The sequence below is a fragment of the Talpa europaea genome (assembly GCF_964194135.1).
Source record: "Talpa europaea genome assembly, chromosome: 11".
NCBI lineage: Eukaryota > Metazoa > Chordata > Mammalia > Eulipotyphla > Talpidae > Talpa > Talpa europaea.
In genome coordinates, this window is record NC_140078.1 from 99,139,009 (window position 1) to 99,157,447 (window position 18,439).

The window sequence follows — 18,439 nt, forward strand, 5'->3', positions numbered from 1 at the left end:
TTATACAGACGTATTTAGGCGGTCGATGACTTGGACGAGGCCCATCCATATCGGCGAAGGGAACCTGCTTCCCTCAATCTACTTACTGAAATGTGAATCTCATCCTGAAACACCCTCAGACACACCTAGAAATGATGCTTAGCAGAGCACATGGGGCCTCATGGCCCAGGCAGAGTCTATCGTAAGTCAGAACCTGACTCAGCTTGTGGCCATAACAAAACCCCATAGATTGCATGGCTCAAATGATGAGCATTTATTTCTGTAGGGTTTTGGAGACTGGAAGTGCAGGAACAGGGCGCAAGCAGGGTGGGGGCCTGCCAGGGCTCTTTTCCTGGTCTGCAGACAGCCTCCTCCTTGCGGACCTCCCATTGTAGAGACAGGGTAAGCTCAAAGGCATCTCTGCTCACAAGGACACTAATGCCACAGTGAGGCCCCAACCTTACCCTAGTCCCGAGAATGTGGGAATGAAACCTTATTTGAAAAAAGCAAAAAAGATATTCACAGATGTAATTAAGTTAAAGGTCTTAAGATGCAAGTTTCCTGCGTTCCCCAATGAGCCCTAAATCCAATGACAAGTGTCAAAAAAATCAATTGACCATAAAAATCAGGCTCTATTTCTAGATGGGTTGGATGTTGCCAACAAAATGGGGATCCTCTAAACTGAGTCCAGCTGGCTAACTTTAAATATAAATTTTTCCCCACTAAAAAAAATAATAATGGGCTTCCCTGGTGGTGCAGGAAGTTGAGCGCCGCACTGTGAGGCTCTCCACAGCCTCTGCAGCACAGGTTCGATCCCGGCCGGCTGGTGAAAATCCCACGTGGTGCAGCAGACCTCTCCTGTCTCGCCTGCTGTTCCCCTCAGCAGTGTGTTTCAGTCAGTCTGCCTGTTCTGTTCCCCGCTCTGTCTCTGGTGAATCCTCTCACCCTCCCGCACATCTGGCCTGTACCCCAGCACTTGTATAAATAAAAAAAATAAATATTTTAAAAAAAAATGAATAAAGCTGAACGCCCCATGTCCCAGAAATTCCCTTGTTTCTGGGCAAACTGGAACAGGCATTCACTTTACCTGGAGCATACATCTTCAACCATCTGCCTGTATTCCCTACCAGTCACCCTCCCCATGCTGGTTCCTGCATCTCCTCATTTAAGGCCTTCTCCCAAATGTGGAAGCCTGCTCTAGGGCAACTGGAACAGCAGTGCCCCGGCTCTCTCATACTGGGGTGGGGTAACCTGCAGGCGAGAGCTTTGCACTGGCTTCCATAGTTCCCCAAAAAGATAAGCTCCACTCACCAGTGCTCACTGGCTTGATAATGTGCTCTTTATTGTCTGACTTCCCTTCTTTGTCTCACTTTCCCATTCTTGAATCTCAGGCTCTGCTTCTGGCCAAATCCAAGCTCAACTCCCACAACTAAATCTTTGAAACTCTTTGAAATAGACATTGAACAATTTCTCACACATGCGTCAAATGGAAATGGAGCATCCAATATCTTCTAGCCAGAGTGCTGCCCATAAAGTCCTCCATATAGAAATTCTGGAACTTTGCTGGACAGACCTTGATGCCACCCCTTTTACACACACACACGCACACGCACACACACGCACACACCCTTACCTATACCTTAGCTTACCCCCAGTCTTTCTACTCCTCTTTGGACCCAGGGAAAACCTACTTCCAAGCTGGAAACTTTCAGTCTTTGCTTACTGGGTTACATCTGATGGCACTGAAGCAGATCAGCACTTTTTATTCCTATTTATTGTCCATGTCAGGTCCCCTTGTCAGGCAGGATCACGCCCCTGTCTATCCATGACGAGGGCTGTCTGTGCCTTCTGAGAAAAATGAATCATGAACTAACTGCAGTGAAAACACAGAGCAGGGGAAAGCAGAATTATGGATGCAGGAAGCTGGAGCAAGGGGATCTGATTAGAGCCACACCAAGACCTCCCACTGTCCAAAAATCTGTTCCCACAAGCCTGACTCAAGCATGAAATCCCACCCGCTAGAGAGAGGTGCCAGAATGTATTTTCCAAAGATGGTAGTGTTATAGGACAGGGAGAGGGGCAGCCCAAACCCCGCAAACCTGCCTATTCTAAATGGGTTCTGCCATCCGCCGCATCAACACAAAACACATGAGACTTTAATGGGAAGGATCTTTAATAAAACTAGGAAACAATACAGGTAAGGCAAAGAGTCTAGTTTCTAAATGAAGCACCCAAAGTTACCCGTCCCCTCGTGGGTAAAAGTCCATCCATACGGGATCGGCCCAGAACAAGGCCACAAAGCCTGCTACAAGTCTAAAGCATCTTCCAGTGGGGACCCACAGAAAAGGGTCACAAACAACCGGACAAGCCCGGAAGGAAAAGAGCAAAATCAACATCAAGATAAAAGCTGCCATTGTCACCTCCCCACGGGTCTCACCCACATCTGTGTCACCCAGTCCACGACCAAAAGACAAGCGCAGTTTCTTCACGTGTCTCTAGGCTCCATCCTGCTTCCTTCCTCAGTCTCTTCTGCAGCTTCTCCTCTTCCTGCTCAGCTCCACCCTCCCTTGGGTGGGGCAGGGAACCTGGAACTTCCCCCTTTCCTGGGGACCACCCTGTTACAGTAGCACCAGTACATAGCCATCCCACAGGCTCTTTTATAAGTGATATTAATACTCTTTCATGGAGAAATGGGGGTCCATGTTACCTCCCCTGGGAACTGAGTGAAGCTTGGTACTGACTCAATGAGATGAGGCAAAAACAACATATCATGAATTTCAGACTGGGTCATAACAGGCAATATGAGCTCTGTCTGGATCTGTCTTGGAATAATTCACCTGGGAACCCAGTTACCAAGTTGAGAGGAATTTTGGGCCATATGGTGAAGCCAAAAGAGAACCAGCACCAACCATTAAATGTGTGTATGAGTGAGTCTTCATTTTTACCCTTAGCCTAAGGTCGCACAGCTGAGGACCAAGATGTCATAGACAGAGTTCAGGCTTCTCTCTGCCCTGTCTGAGTTCCTGATCACAGAAACTGTGAGAGATAATAAATAGCTATTGCTGTATCAAGACACTCAGTTTTAAGACAATTTCTTATGTAGCAATAGACTGAAAATACAAGATTGAATCCCTCAGTGGCACTAGAGAAGCAACCCCTCAAAGTGCAAACATAACCAGATAAGGAAACATGAAGCTAGGTATAGTCATTCACAATTTAGTATGAATCACTCATAATTCGCACCACTTCCCCACCCTTACTAGAGAAGAGATAAGATTAAAAGTCTTATGAATATGGGAGATAGCATTAGGATCTAGGATCTAAAGAGGAAGAAATGGATATGGGACATTTTGCAGGAAGACATCTGTACTTAAAACAAGCCATAACTGAGTTCTAGTCCTAATCATGCCACTTTCTGACAGAATATAAGTGGCTCTGCCACTTATTAACTATGTGAGCTTGAGCATAACCTTTGTTTCCTCGTTTTAATAGTGCTCACAATAATACCTACCTCTCACCCAAAACTGTTGGGAAAAGCAAGTAGGACAATAGCTGTGAAGGTAAATTGCCATGTAATTTAAGAAAGTAATGGCATGAGGTGGATCCAAGTAGCACTCAGCAGATTTGGATTCTAGTCCAAACTTTGCCAGTAACTGAGTCTGCAGACCTTGGCAAAGGCATGCCTCTCCATTGTCGCCCCCACAAAGTATATGCAAATGTAATACTCACCTCTAGACACAAGCCTCCCAAGTGCAAGAATGCCTTCAGCCCTCAGTGCCAGGAGAGGGTTACAGAGTCTCAAAAGCAGAGAGTCTCAAAGTCACCAATCCAGGTAACAAGAAAAGGTCCAGGTCAGACCAAGTTTAAAGCAGAGTCAAAATAGTAAAGTGAGAGGCCAGTTATCAGACAGGATTAAGGGGATCAAGGTCCTATTGTCTAACACACTTCGAAAGCTATGAGAGTGAAAAACTAGGAATACAGGTGATGACAGGTAATAAGACCATCCACTATCAATATAATATACTAGTTAGGAGCTTGGACTTTGGAGCCAGGACAACCAAGTTCCAAATCCCAACCCTGCTACCAAGTAACTATTAGCAATCACAGGTATGTTAGTTAACCTTTCTATGGCTCAGTTTCCTCCTCTGTAAAATGGAGGTGATAATTGCAGCAGCCTCTCCATAGGGTCATTGGGAAGTTCCCATGAGCTTATGCAGTGAGAGTTCTGTCACACCTAGGAAGCTGTCCCTGGGGAGGCAATTCTGGCCAATGTTTCCCAAAGTGAGGGAAATGATGGTTCTAGCGACAGTTTTAGCAGATCAGTCTGTAACAGTTTACTCACCGATGCTTCAACATAAAATTCCATGCTCCCTTCCTCTCAAGAATCCTTCTTCATTGCTCTTTTGACCCCGGACTATATGGAGTATGAGCAGGTGCTAGTAAGTCTTTTACACCTCTCTAGCTTTTGCTAATTTGCTAATCCTCCTCGATCAACAAAGCAAAGAACAGGGCCTGGCGCTGCCCAGGCAACAGTGTCTATTTAATAACACTTCCCTTTTGTTATGTTTATTTTTATAGTTACTTTCTTTTTATGGAAATGTTATTATGGCTTTACACTTACAGTAGCGATTTGAAGTTTTCTTTGTAAATAACTACATTTCAAAAAATAACCCCTATTTTAAATATTAACTATATTATTATAGCCAACGCTTGGATATGTAAAACTCACAAAGGTGGTACTTATGTGAAAGTCAGGGAAACACAGGGCTGGGCTGCAAAGGGCCTCCCAGATGGAGAGCATCTCCATGGACTGCCAGGATGTAATGACCAGGGGTGCATGCCTCCTGGTCCCAAGTGTGTCCCCAAGTCCCTTGTTCCATTTCCTAGGACTTCAGACACACATGCTGCTCTCCTGTCCTTTCAAATGTTGCCAGAATGCAAATTGGTACAACTTTGAAGAATTTGGCAAGTACTACGTCCTCATTAAAATAGCAATTCCATTTCTAGGAATTTAATAAAATAACCTTAAATGTGCTCAAAGACACATGGTTGAGAATATTTGTGGCCATATTACTTATGATGGGAAAAATTGCAAACCATTTAAAGGGACAAGAGAGGACCAGCCTAGCAAATTATAGCATATTTCTAATATGGCATATTTTCTAATCTGAAAATAATAAGATGAGAAATACTCTGTGCCATGTGTTTCTTTGGGGACTTTGGAAATGCTCATTCATTTCATCTTTACAGCAACCCTACAAGGTAACTGTTAGTATTAATAGCTCCATTTTACAGGTGAGGAACCTGAAGCTCAGAGAGGTTAATTTTCTTGCCCAAGGTCACACAGCTAGTAGGAGGTAGAACTGACATTTGAAAACACTGGCCACCTAGATACAGAGCCTATGCTCTTAATTACTGCTCTGTAGTTCTCTCATTGAAGATGATGTTGCCAACGAAAATTTGTGAACCTGAGACAGCATTCCAATGTACTGGTATGTGGAACAAGCAGGCAAAAAAATTTTTTTGGAAAAACAGACATCATACATCAAAAGAAGCTCTTTCCAGTTGGTGAGGGGATTATCATATTTTTGTTGTTTGGTTTATTCTTGGTTATTGTATGTGTTGTTCAGTTGTTCTGTACTGAATGCTTATTGCCTTTGTAACAGAGAAATGAAACTTGTGAAAAGAACCTTTCTCTTCTGTTCTCCCATTGCCTACAGCTTCTGCAGACAATGTCATTGGTCATTCATGATGACAATAACAATAATAATAACAGTAATTATAGCAACATCTAATGAACTCTGAATAAGCAGACTGCAGGAAAGACAAGCACCAGCTCCTACAGCTCTTCACAGCCAGGACCACTGTGTCCGGCCTCCAGGCTGTGCACTGCACAATGCCAGGTAGGATCGCTCGAACGTCAGCTGCAATGTGGACTGTGCTGCAAATGGAGCTGCTTGCCTCTTGGAGTCATGCAGCACAGCCACCCTGGCAATACCCTTAAGGGACAAACAATCTCCATTTCGTAGAAGAAGAAAATGAAGCACAAGAAGGCTCATGAGCTTTTTGTTCCTGAGTAGAACCAACACCAAGATGCAGGCAGTTGGACGACAGGGTCTGTTGTCTCGTTTCTGATCGCAGAAGAGAGAGAGGCACATTCTAGGGCATGATGAAGAAGACAAGGTAAAATCTAGACTAAGGTGACAGCCCCCCCCAGAGGCATGGTGACACCATGAAAAGGGGTGAGACATCACATCCTACTTCCCATTCTGTCCCCACCTGGCTGTGTGATCTCAGAAAGTTTCTTCTTTCTGGGCTCAGCGTCCCCATCTGTAAAACGAAGGAATTAACAAGATGATCTTTAAGATCTCTTGCAGCTCTGAGCGTCTACAATTACAGATGGCATCCCAATATGGGCCTGAATCGTGCCCTCCCACTCAGCATGGGCCATTCTCCCTCCTGCTCGCTTGAGGCAGTGTCTCTCCAGCTGACCTACTTTGTGTGTGGGGGAGAGAAGGGCAGAGAGGAGGGCTTCAGGGGGAGTGAACGATCCACCATTTGCCCTCCTGAGAGCGTTGGGCTCCTCCCCAGCGTGCCGCCAGCTCGGTCAAAGCCCATCTCACCTGCTTCTGAGGCCTCTCTTGCCTGCTCTGCAGGATGCAGCAGGCTTAAAATATCTGACGGGCTTGGGAGTGCTGTTTCAATGCTTTGCTTTTAGTTTTTAATCATGTTGGTGATTCACCAGAGTTTTTCTCTGACTTTGCAAACATGCTTTGTTAAAGTCACTCTTGCAGAAGTCTCAGGGTGTTTTATTAAACAAAAAAGCAAGGTGCAAACTGTGTAGAGGGTGAGAAAAATAATTTAAATATACATTTGTGTTTGTTTGTGGAGGGAGAAGAAAGAACCTCTTTGAGAGGAAACGTGAGACACTGGAAACCATTTGTCTCTGGAAGGGAAGGCAGATGTGGGGGTGGGAGTGGGGCAGGGTTGGGGGGGAGACTCTCTCCTGAATGTGCATTTATTATTACTGAGGCAATTCTAAAAAATCAACAAAAGTTATTCTTCCTCCATTTCAACACCGTTTAATTTCCACTCTTCTTTTTCCAAGGCAAACCTGGCTGTACTGGCTATTGGGACCACCATAACAGAGCAGCAAAGACTGGCTGCCTTCAACTGGGGAAATTTATTTTCTCACAGTGCACAAGGTTAGAAGTCCAAAATCAAGACGTCAAAGGGTTGGTTTCCCCTGAAGCCTCTCCTTAGCTTGCGATGGCCATCTTCTCTCCATGTCCTCCCAAGGTCGTCTCTCAGCTCCTCTTCTTAGAAGTCATATTAGACTAGGGGAGACCCCATTGAGCTGATTTTAAACTAATTGCCTGTTTAAATACCCTATCTTTAAATACAGTCACATTCTGAGGCATGGGAGTTAGGAACGCACAAATGAATTTTAGAGAACACAGTTCAGCTCATAATACTGGCCTATGCTCATAAACTCACCTCTTCAGACCAGTGGCCTCTGAGCTACAGGAGCCAGTGCTTCTACTCATTCAACTTTCACTGAACATCTCTTGAGAGCAAAGTTTTAGGATTGGCATGTGGTATCTGGGAATTTTGCAACTGGCTGTTAAACCCCTGGTAGTTTGAAATTGGCCATAATGAGAAGATTAATACCATGATGCCACCAGACACTACAAATCAAGATTCCCCCCAAACCCAACGCCTTTGGAGAGTCAATTTACCAGCAAGCCCCAGGCTTTGGTCTTAACAGGTCCCAAAGTGACCAGTAAGAGTGACTATTAAACAATACTTACTCTCTAAATCCTGCCCCATAGTCCTTTCTTACCCATAATCTTACTTCATTTCCTCTAGCAAGGCTCTAAAAGACAAACTATTATCCATATTGGAGAAATAAGGAAGCCAAGGCCTGGAGATTTGTCTTGCTCATGGTCAGGTGGCAGAGCTAAGAAATAAACTCAGAAATCCCATGTCCACTGTTGTTTTCCTCACACTCCTGTGGGAGGTGACTGAAATATCAAAACAGGCCCTAAACAGGTAGTTTGGTCACTGGGTATGGAAAAGCTGTTTCTATAAAAAGAGCTTTTTAACAATGTCTTTTAGAACAGAGGTGGCCAATTAGCAAGGCAGTTGCCTGGGTTTAGCTATAATACTGCATCACTTTGATCTACTGAGAAAACACAGCATCACTTCCGATAAATTATATAGCTCACATTTGCACAGAATTTTTTGATTTGTAAAACCCTTTCAAGTAGGTCGCCTCTGTTGATCAACTCATTTAAAATTCTTAAAAGCCTGGACTCTGTTTTAAACTGATTAACCCAAAACCCACCACCGACACTCTTTTCCCTTACCTTCCTCCACTAAAAAGACCTGGAAAAACTAAATATTTGCTTTTTCAATCTCCCTTAGCAACTTAAAGACATGTGATCTAGTTTGGACTGTTGAGATGTAAACAGTGGTCTGCTTTCCTCATAAAAAGTATTGCCTTTTTCTCTTAATCTTGCCTTAAACAAAGATGTGATATCTGGTGCTGCAGCAACTATTCTATAACCATGAGGTGATAAGACAAATAGCTAAGAAGAGCAGAGCAGAAAGAGAGTAAATATACAGGTCTTTGCTGGCATTACTGATTCCACAACAGGCTGCTTTCACTGATTCTTTTACCAGAAAACGTACAAAACACTGTTATTTGGATATTCTGTTATCTACATTGGAAAACATTCCTGATATAACTAAAAATTCAACTTCAAAGAATTTATGATAAATATCATCTCTAATAGAGAAATATTGGACTCCAACAATAAGAGATTGATGAAACAGGGATCTCTCTGGTGGCTCAGGGGTTAAAGTCTCAGCGCTATCAAGCTATCACCAGCCCTGCAACATGAGTTTGATCCCAGGCCAGGGAACTGACCCACACAGTGCAGCAGACCTCTCCTATCTTGCCTGCTACTCCCCTCAGCAGTGCATTTCAGTAGATCTACCTGTTCTGGTCCCCACTCTGCCCTGTATCTCTGGCCTACAGGCCAGTTTTTTTATGCATAAATAAATAAAAAATAAATCTTTAAAAAAATAAGAGATTGATGAAATAGATTGTTGAGTGGCCATGGAATGTATATTATTCATTTGCTGAGAATTGTATTGCAGAGAAGGGATTCTTAACCTTGGGTTCTTAAATGAGTGTCTTTAAATTACATGTGACATTTTTGTGCGTGTGCATATGTGCATTTTTCTGCATATGTAGTTCTTATCAAGTTCTCAAAGTTTTCAAAAAAATTTTAAGACCTTTACACTATTACCACTATTACAAAATAATGTTTTCAGACATAGAAAGATATTCACAAAATATTGGAGGAACAAAAATTTCCCCCTGAAAAAACAGTATGCACAATACTCTTCCATATGGGAAAAATTACATATATCTTATAATTGTATGTATAAGGGAGTGAGCTAAAATTTATAGAGAACATATTTGGGTATCCAGAGGAAAAAAGCTTTACTTATTTCTTTAAAATGAATTTATCTGAGGCTACCATCACACTTTTCTGGCTCATTGTAGAAAAAAATTAATCTTACAGTTCAACGTAAGTCAGACACCTCTAATTTCAGGTAGTCAGGTCAAGATCCTCCCCATTTTCCTGCTCTTCCCCCGCCTCTCTAGTTCTTCAGGGGACAGGTGAATATCACCCTGGGACCCAGAAGAGAGTCATCTGGTCCCTGGCTACCCTCTCCTCTTCCCAGACCCTGGCAGTTCATCTTATCTGATCCCCACTGCCAGACTCTGGTATCGGCTGCTAATGTCTGGGGTACTGTCCTGGCTGTCAGTGAAAACGAGTGTTTACCCCTAGTCTACCTTGTCCCGATTTATCCTCAGTTTAGTAGCCATCACAAGGGTCCTGGGGATTTCTTAGACACTTCCCCACATCTCTGAGCGGAAGCCTGCACCCCCATCACCTCCGAATACTGGCTACTTTGCCCCTCAAGTCGCCAGGTTGACCATGGAGTGACTTTATCAGACTGACATCCTGGGAAAAGGCTCAGGTGCCTTCTGCTTTCCTATTCTCGATAGACCTATTTAGGATTCCTGACATCCTTCCCAGCCTCAGGTGTGGGGCAGAGTTCCAAGTCCCTTCTCACAATCTAGGAAATGTGTCAGCTCCAGCCTCATCTGCCAGAGCTCCATGCTCTCCTTCACTCCAGATATTCCAACCCTTCTTTTATTTGGCCCTGCATTCTCTTTATTGTGAGGGTTATCTTCCAAACACTGTTCTCCAAGGCACCTGGATTTCCTATACAAAATCAAGCTATTGCAAATCTAGAGACCAGTTCTTTTCTTTAAAAAATCCTGGCTCTGGTGAATCAAAATGTCTTTGTCTTTCAAACTTTGTCTCTGCTGTAGGGTTTCAAGTGATCTTAGGAGTGGCCAAGAATTTTAGCTTTTTGTTTTTCTAGCTTATTTACTGTCCTGAGTAGTGCCTGGAAAATGCCCTAGCGGTGGATGTATGTGGAAAACACAAAATACAAAGTAGCTCGGGTTGGGAGGAAACCATCTCTTAATAATTCACGATGTTTTCCTGCTATGTGTGCTTTGTAAAAGACCGGAAAGGACATCCCCCTCAGGTGTTAACAGCGCTGCTCTCTGACTCTTCGGCATTTCCTCCATGTAATAGCTAGAGTAGAAGTTCCAGAGGACCCAACTAACAGTCACTGAAAATAACAAGAGTTTATTCTTCTCACAAAAGAAGAAGTCTGGAGGTAGGCGGCTGCTGGCTCAGCAACACGACATTGTCAGAGTGGGCATCTGCGTAGTTCCCTTGGCCTTTCCCTGCAGTCCCAAGATGGTTGAGGCTCCACACGCTACATCCCACATTCAAGGCACGAGTTCCATCTGTTCACATGTGCTGGAAAAGCCACAGCCTCATACTTCCATCTCATGGCCACTACTGGGTCACATGGCCAGCTCAGCTGCAAGGGAGGCTGGGTAAAGGGCTAGGGTGAGGTGAGGGAGATAAGGTAACAAGGGTCAGTCAGCCAGTGGTGCCTACCTCAAAAGGTATTTACATTGCTTTTTCATCTCTGTCTTCTATTTTTTCTATTATTAATGAATAGTACATTTATAATGTGATATTTAATTAAACACAAGTATATAATGTTTAGAAATCAAATTCTCTACCTCATGTGATCCTCCTAACATCTGTGCTAGAAAGTCTTAGCCTTGTTTTAAGAATAAGTAAAGCTGGGAAGTAAGATGACTTTTCCAAGGACACATGGTAAATTATTGACAACTTTGAACAAAGAGCATAGTAAACCAAGCTCCAAATCCCCTGATTCTTCACTACACCTACTTGCTGTTAAAATTCAGGAGGCTTGCAAATGAAGGTTACAGTCACCTTGACAAAGAGGTTAGAGGAGAACTAAGCACAGGCACAAAAGTCCTAATGCCCAGGCTCAGTCAGTTTCCAATCTGAATGTCCTTGCCCTTCAACTTCCTTCCTCTTTCTTCCCGCTCTCCACATTCCACCCAGCCTCTCCCTCCTGCCAACCCCAGGGGCAGAGCTCCAGCTTTGCCTTTAGCTACACCTGGGTCTGATTCCTAACCCCACACTAAGCAAGTAGCTTCAATTGCCTGGGCTCTGAATTCTTCATCTGTTAAATGAAAATAACTGTTTTTATCTCAAAGGACTAATACAGTAATTTTATGAAACAGCACAAGTGGTTTTAGTTCCTTGAGCACATGCTCACTTAATTTCAATACTAGCAACTATTGTCATAATACAGAACCTCAGCAATGTGTGAAATTTCCACCTTGCATTGTTATAAACTAAGAAATGCACCTGCCAGCGTGGACAGTCATCAACCCCATTTTGTCAACAAGGCAGTCACTTGATTGTGTCACTTTGGACTTAAAGCAAGTGGATTTAGGAACAGACTTGGGCACCCAATTAGTGTGAAGAGGAATTTTTAAATAGCATATAGTTTTGAGTATGGATTGAATTTATAGCTCTGACCCTTATTCGCAGTAACCTTAGTCAAGTTACTTAAAGTCTCTGTGCTACGGTTTGCTTGTTTAAAAAAAGGGGATAATGATAGTATTATAGGGTTGCTGTGCAGCTCCTATGAGTTAATATATGTAAAACATCTAGAACAGTGCCCAACACCTGGAATGTGTTAGGTAGCTCATTGCTGTTAATACTAGTATTGTGTCCAAGGTCGTGAAGCCAGTAATGAGGGGAGCCAGAATTTAAATTCAGCATTGTCTGATTTTGAACCAAAACTCCTAACTACTAACTGGCCTTCATCTACCACTGTCAACTCTTCTATCTCCCCCATTGCTTCCCCTCTGCTTCACAATCCAACCCTTCCCTCATGTTCCTAGGATACAAGTTTTGTCTTGCCCCTGTCCATTCTTGCTACCCTTTGTCTTACTTCTCTTTCTCCAGCTCTGTCCTTCTGCCACAAGCCCAGAACTGAGGGTTGGTTGTAACACCAGCTCTAGCAGAGACCCAACTCTGGTGACTTGACCACATTTTTATTTTCTCCTCTCTTTCACTTACATAAAATAAGTCTGGGAGTAGTGAGTTCAGGGCTGGTATGATAGCTCCACCATCAAGGAGTGTTGCTTATCTAATGGCTTCCATCTTCAAAATCACCTCATGGTGACAAGAGTGATGCTGCATTTCCAGCCATCACATCCATTTTCCAAATAGCAGGAAAACTCCATGTCTGTTCAAGATCTTTCTTGAAAGTCCCACCCAAGTACTGTCATTTGGCCACTTTTACCTTCAGGGGAGACTGAGAAGTATAATTTTTCATGTGGGCACATTGCACTTCCAACTAAAACCAGAGTCCTGTTTTTGAGGGAAAAGGATAATGGTAACTGGGTGGGCAGTAGCTCTCATTTCAATCATATGTTCTGAAGGAAGAAAAAGAGAATGGATGTTGAACAGGAAGTTGAGCTGTCTCTATCACTCCATTCTTAGAATTGCTGCTGTGGAGACAACTGTGTGTGGCTGGGAAGGATTGTCTGATGAGCCACTGAGGTCGATGATAAGACACACAAGAATCATGGCCTAATAATCATAATCACAATAATCGTGGCTCCTTAACTCATCTTTTAGGAAGGAGGGTTCAGATTAATGGTGGCCTTCTGTTTTGCTGAATGGAGATGTAAGTGTGAATCCAGAGCTTGTTTGCCTGGACAAGAGAGCCTCCAGGCTGCCAAGAAGAGTCCTATTTGTTTTCATTCTTAACACTCAACAGCATTTAGCCTCTTCTCCAAATACCCTTTTAACAAATATTTGGAAAAAAAATGACTTGAAGGGATGCCAAATTATTATCCTGCCTGGGATTGACATTGCTCATGCTCACCAGTGTCTAGTTCTCCTTTTGCACCTCTTGAGTGCACAAAAAGTCACCACCCCACTCCTTTGCTACCACAGAGGGCTGCATGACCAGTTCTGGTGACTCAGATATTGTTGAGGCCTAAAAACCCAAGAGCAGAAGCCATTGCTTCTCTCTTCCGCCGGCCAGGGTGCTGCAGAGGTCTTGTGTTGAGACGGTGGAGCCACAAACTGAAGCAGCAACTGGAGCACTGAGAGTCGGCACTTGGAGGAGGTGGCCCTGCGGTGGGATGGGGGTATCAGTGGACTTTGACAAACCCAGAAATAAATGTTTCATAATAGCCCAATAGTAAAATAATCAAATGACCATCAACTGGTGAACAGATAATTAAAATGTGGTCTATCCATACCATGCAATATTATTCATCAGTAAAAATAGCTCCTGGTATATGCTGCAGTATTGGGGGAACCTTGAAAATAAGATGCTAAGTGCAAGAAGCCAGATGCAGAAGGCACACATGGCATAACTGCAATTATACAAAAAGAAAGTCCACTAAGACAGAAAGCAGATTAGGGCTTGCCCATAGCTAGACGGGAGAGGGAACAGGGAGACTGTGAATGGGTACAGGGATTTTTTTTGAGGAGATGAAAAATATTCTAAAATTAAATAGTGGTGATGGTGGCACAACTCTGTGAATAGACTAAAAACCATTGAATTTTATGTTTCAAATAGGTAGATTTTATGTCTATGCATTTTATATCAATATAACTGTTTTAGAAAAGAGGGAAATTTGTGCTGTGTTCAACCCCTGAGATTTCAGGGCTAATTTGTTCTATGAGAGCATAGTTTGGTCTAGATAAAGCATTACCCAAGATGCCACATGTCTACAGTCTGCCTTGGTTTTAATGAAGTATGAATAAAGTACCACGGAGCAGAGAACAAGAGTCAGGTAACTCCTCCAGGGGGTGCGGGAAGAATGGGTGAAGTGACAATATTTGCACTCTGTATTGAATGATGAAGAATAACTTCCTCTTCCCCCAAGAAAGATAGGTGGATGGATGGATAGGTAGGTAGAGAGAGATGTAGAGATAGAGATGTCAGGTAGGTAGGTAGATAGATAGACAGACAGACAGACAGATAATGGGTAGATGGATGGATGGATGGGCAGAGAGAGGTGTATGAATAGATAGACAGAACATAAGTCATTTATTACAAGACATGGGTTCATTGCAAGAGGATATTAAGGAAACTATGTGTAGTTTTACGTGGTTGAGAATGAAATATATATCATCAATGCCTTACGTTCCTGGCTAAGGCACTGGGATCTGATCCAGTCAGAGGGGTTTCAGCAGAGGGCCAGAGTGGAAATATCTGTGGTCTCAGATCACTTTGGCACCAGGACAGAGACTGGATTCGTGGAAGTAAAATACTGGAAAGTCGAGTCTTGAGGCCTATGAGTGTATTCTGCTGTGGGGTCCTCACATACACCCTCTGCCTGCTATCCTCTTTCTTCACCTCCTTCATCTGGTAACTCCTTTCAACCTTCAAGTCTTGGCATCGAAGCCACTTACTCCAGGAAGCCTGCCCTGACTCTATACCAGGTTAGGGTGGCTTATTTTGTGCTTTTAGCGTGTGCTCTCCTAGCACTTGTCTCAATTGTAATTAATGAGCCATTTGTACATTGTCTTCCTCCCTCATTGAAGTCTAAGCAACCTGGAGCCATGCTTTGTCTTGTTCACAGCAGTGTCTGCCCTATAGTAGGTGCTCAATAAGTATTTGGTGAATAAACCAAATGGAGACATACATAAATTGGTAGATGACTCTGGAATTCTCATACCTGGCTGGAGGCAGCATTTCTTCCGAAGGGAAAGAAAAACATATACCAAGCTTCTAAGATGGTGTCAGCCTGGCTGAGTGCCCCAGCTCTGTAACCTAGAGCAAGTCACTTTCCTTCTCTGAAAATTAGTTTCTTTTTCTTTAAAGGGAGTCAATAATATTTACTTCATTCGATCAGCATATTTACAAAGCAGCTAGTAGGTGTCACACAATAGTAAACCCTCAATAAGTGCTGATGATAATAATAACAAAATAAGACCTTTGTTTCTTTTATTTAACCCTGATAATAATCCTTTGAGGTTTATAACTCTGTTTTCCCAAAAGTGCCTGATTATAAGACTCACCTAGAAGGAACATGACATAAAGACAGTGTAAGGCAGGAATGGGCACCGAGCAGGTTTTCTGATCCCATGCAGACCGGGTAAAGGAGGAGTCAGAGTCCTCAGTAGTTTTGCAGATCCTTTATTGGGGTTCACCAGGCATATGGCAGGCAGTCTTCACTCTATCTGAGCTCTCTGGAGTTCCTTCTGCTGCTTCTCAGCTTCTCTTTCAGCTATGTCTTTGGCTTCTACTGCTGCTCCTGGCGCACCCGTGACGCCGCCCTTAAAAAGCACAGTCTTAGCTCAGCTGAATCCCATCTACCTATGCCCACACCCTATTCCAGGTGCCCGCCATCCGGCATGCATTCAGGACAAGGATCCATCATCTATCCTGATGGCGGAAGGGCAGAAAAGCCTGACATTTTCTTTACCCTACAGACAGATTCCCAAACCCTCACCTGTATGCTCAGTGGGACTTGGCGGGGAATCCCATACCTCTATTTTCATCAGATATTCCAAGCAAATTTGAGAAACATGTGCTGTTATTAGCCCTACTTTACCGACAAGTCCCAGACCAGGGCTTCCCCTGTGCATGTTAACGTACAGGAGAATCACCTGCAGATTCTGACTGAGTAGGTCTGGGGTGTGGCCTGAAGCTGAGGACGTCTAACACGCTCCAAGGGATGTCACCAGGACTGGTGTGAGGACCGCACTCCATGGGAGAAACTAGCAGCCTTGAGATTCAGCTCTCTGGTCCTGCACATTGGCACCCACTAAAAATGCTGCTGCCCACACAGTTTCAGGTGTCATCAGAAGAGGGTAACCTGGGCATCAGAGTTCTGTTGTATGGCAGAGTTTGAAATCTCCTGGTTTAGGTAAAAGTCATATAGTTCAAATTCAGAGGTAATAATTGACCAAGCCAGGATGTGACCCCAGAGCCAAGTAGATGAGCATACAAAAGGGGAACTGATCTGATTGCCGCTGGTATTATCACTCTTGGAGAGGGTAACCCAGAAACAAGGCACAAAGAAGTAACATAAAAAAGGGGTGGGCATCTACAACCTTCAAGCAATGAAGTGGGCCAGGTCACCAGTACTGGCAGGGGAGACGCCTGTTTGTGCTGCCCAGCTGTGGGCAGCAAAGGCAGACAAACAGGTGTGGGTGCTGCTCCACCTCACTTCCTGGCAACCATCCAAATGGCAGGAGCAGCTGCTGAGGCCAGAACTCACCTCCAGCACACATTTACAGCTTTTTGAAGCACAATACTAAAGCCGGGTTGCTGTGGCCCCTAGATGAGAGATGTATGACTGGACAACCTCAAGCAAACTGTAGCAGCCCCTAACTCAATTTCTTACCAATTATCCCAGCAAAATGTCTCCATGGGACAGATGCCCATGGCCTGATTAACTAGAATGCCAGGCCACCGGAGACAGACCAACATTCCGACCAGAAAATTCATTTGAAAGAATCAAAGCAGAGAAGGATGTCAAAGAAACCTGACTGTAATCTCAGAAGCCACGGAGGCACCCTTGATATGAATAATAAAAATAAGTGCTATCATTGACCTGCTGTGTGCCAGACTCAATATATTATCTCATTTACTCTTCACTACACCCCTATGCGATCAGTGCTCTTGGCCCCTCTGGATATCAGGTGAGGGAATTCAAGGTCACAAATCTCAAGGTCACACCACCAGGAATGATGGAGCTGGGGTTGGAACCCCACCCTCCTGTTAACCGCTTTAGATTTTCCTTCTCACTCTGAGCTGAGACTCATAAATCACTGCCTACTCTGGCCTTTAAGCAAAGAAAGAAATATTCTTCTTCTGCACAGGGTAACAATTATTCCCACTGAGCTGAGGAGACACAGAGCCCAGCTGGGCCTCTGTACCCACATTCATCTCTTCAAGAGCCTGCTCTCCAGCTGGGAGAGGGACAAACTCGGGGATGGCTACAGGACCCCAAAGAGAGAAACTAACAAATATGTGGGCTCCGAAGGGCGCAGCCCCAGAAAAAGTGAGTTTTTTTGAGCCACTTGTCTTAGTTTTCCATCAGAGCTTTTGGCTGTTTTAATTTGCCCCAGGGATCTAGAAAGACAAGCCCTCTGTTCCAAAGGCTTCATGCAGAAATAATGTCAGGTGTGGCCATTTAATTTCCTATCCTAAAAAAAAAAAAAAAGAGGCAATGACATTTGGAACCAGCTGGCAAATTTGTGTTTTAAAGAACAGGCTTGTTACTGGTTCTTATTTTTCCCTCCACCTCCAGGGCAGGTCCTGATTCTACGTCCTCCACCAAGGTGATGCCCAGGATCCTCCAACATTATCCACCTCCCTGCCTGATCTCTGAAACCTAAAAACCCTTTCACAGGAGGACAAAAGCTTTCATTCCACAGTTAGAGACAGGACTGAGTGGTAGGGAGATGAGGAAGGCCAGGGCAGTTCTTTCCAGCCTATCTAGAATCACCATCAAAGACAAAGACCTAGAATCACCATCAAGAATCCGAGCCTCCCCTTCGGCAAATCACAACATCTTCACCAGGCAACTGTAAGCAAAATAATTGAAAGCAGCACTCAATTTTAGGCTTAACTAGCTAACAAATTCATGAACAAAGAATTTCAATTGCCTTTTTCAAAAATGGACCTTGCAAGCTAACAAAACGTCTTCCTCAAGTTCACAGCTAGCTGATAAGATAGTGATTAACTGGACCGCATAATGGGTTTCAAGCTCTTGCTGACTCAAATCAGTGTTGAATTAGGAACTCTCTAGCTAGTGAGGAGACAAGCAAATCGTCTGGGAGACCATCTCATATTTTTATTATTTTGGCTACAAAACCCCTCAGCAGTGTGTTTCAGTACATCTACCTGTTCAGCTCCCCACTCTCACCCCCTGCAACTCTGGCTTACACCCCAAATCTTGTATGCATAAATAAATAAAAAAATTTTAAGT